Here is a 1,373-nt window from a genome sequence, read left to right on the forward strand (position 1 = left end):
TGGAGAAAGAGGCCAGGTCATGGTCAGAGCAGAGTTGTCCCTGGTGGCCTGCAGTTTGGTGACAAGGAGATCATTGGTGGGCTTCTCCAGAGCCCTTCCAGGGGAGGGTGGAGAAACGGATTTTTCTAATGTTAAGGGTGGGAGGTATTGGTAAAAGTTTCGAGATAGTATCTGTCAGAGTTCCTGGTTTTCTTAAGCAGCAAAAGAACCCATTGAAAGGTTGTCCGGACCTGCCAGGAGGAGGCAGGACCAGATTTGGAAAATGGGCAGGAAGCGGGCGCCAAGGAGCAGGAAGTACAATTGTCTTCTAACTGGAACTGCCTGGGAGGCTGCCACCGGGGACACGCTGCCAATGCGTGTGCAGTTGGGCATAGAGTCTGGACGCGGGCACTGCTGAAGGGCAGAACGTGCTCCACCTGCAGTGGTCCTGAGTCTGGGATGCAGGGGGATCACCTTCTCCTTCTCACAAAGGACTCTGTCTGGTTGACAAGTCACCCACGTGGTACTGTGTCTGCACTGAAGGACCGCCCTCTTCTAGTTCACATAAGGGTGCTGGTGAGCCTGGGGTGGGGGGCGGGGCTAGCTATAGAAGAGTCAAGGATGCTTTTAAGGTTTTCAGCCTGAGGAGCTGGAAGATTGGATTTGCCACTTACTGAGGTGGGGAAGATGGCCGGAGAAATGGGATTTAAAAGGGAACTGGCAGCTCAGTTTGGGCTCTGATGGTTTTGAGATCTAGCAGACATCTAAATGGAAGTGTCAAGATGTCAGTTGGACTTGCTGCTCTGGTGTTCATGGCGTTCTGGGCTGGAGATGGGGATTTGGCAGTCATGCGCACGGCTGGCATTTAAAGCCACGAGATGACAGGAGATGACCAGGGGAGTGAGTGTAGGAAGGGAAGAGAAGAGGACCAAGGACTGAGGGCCAAGCCCTTCAGAGGGGAGAGAGGAGGGGGAGCCAGCAACACAGGCTGAGAAAGAGGGCCAGTGAGGTAGGAAGGAGAGTGTGGCCTCGGGACAAAGCCAGGAGGAAACGTCAAATGCTTCTGGGGACCAAGTAAGAGGACAGAGCCTTGGCCACGGTGTTGATCAGCGTGAGGTCTTTGGTGACCTTGACAAGAGCAGTTTGGGTTGAGGTTAGGGCAAAAGCCAACTGGAAGGGGTTTAGGACGATCAGAGGAGGGAATTTGGAGTCAGTGACTAGACAGTGTAGCTGTTAAGGAAGACAGAGAGATGAGGCACTAGCTGGAGGAAGAAGACGGCCAAAGGCTTTTTTTTTTTTTTTTTTTTTGCGGTACGTGGGCCTCTCACTGCTGTGGCCTCTCCCGTTGCGGAGCACAGGCTATGGACGTGCAGGCTCAGCGGCCATGGCTCATG

The sequence above is a fragment of the Grampus griseus genome (assembly GCF_964374135.1).
Source record: "Grampus griseus genome assembly, chromosome: 8".
Lineage (NCBI taxonomy): Eukaryota > Metazoa > Chordata > Mammalia > Artiodactyla > Delphinidae > Grampus > Grampus griseus.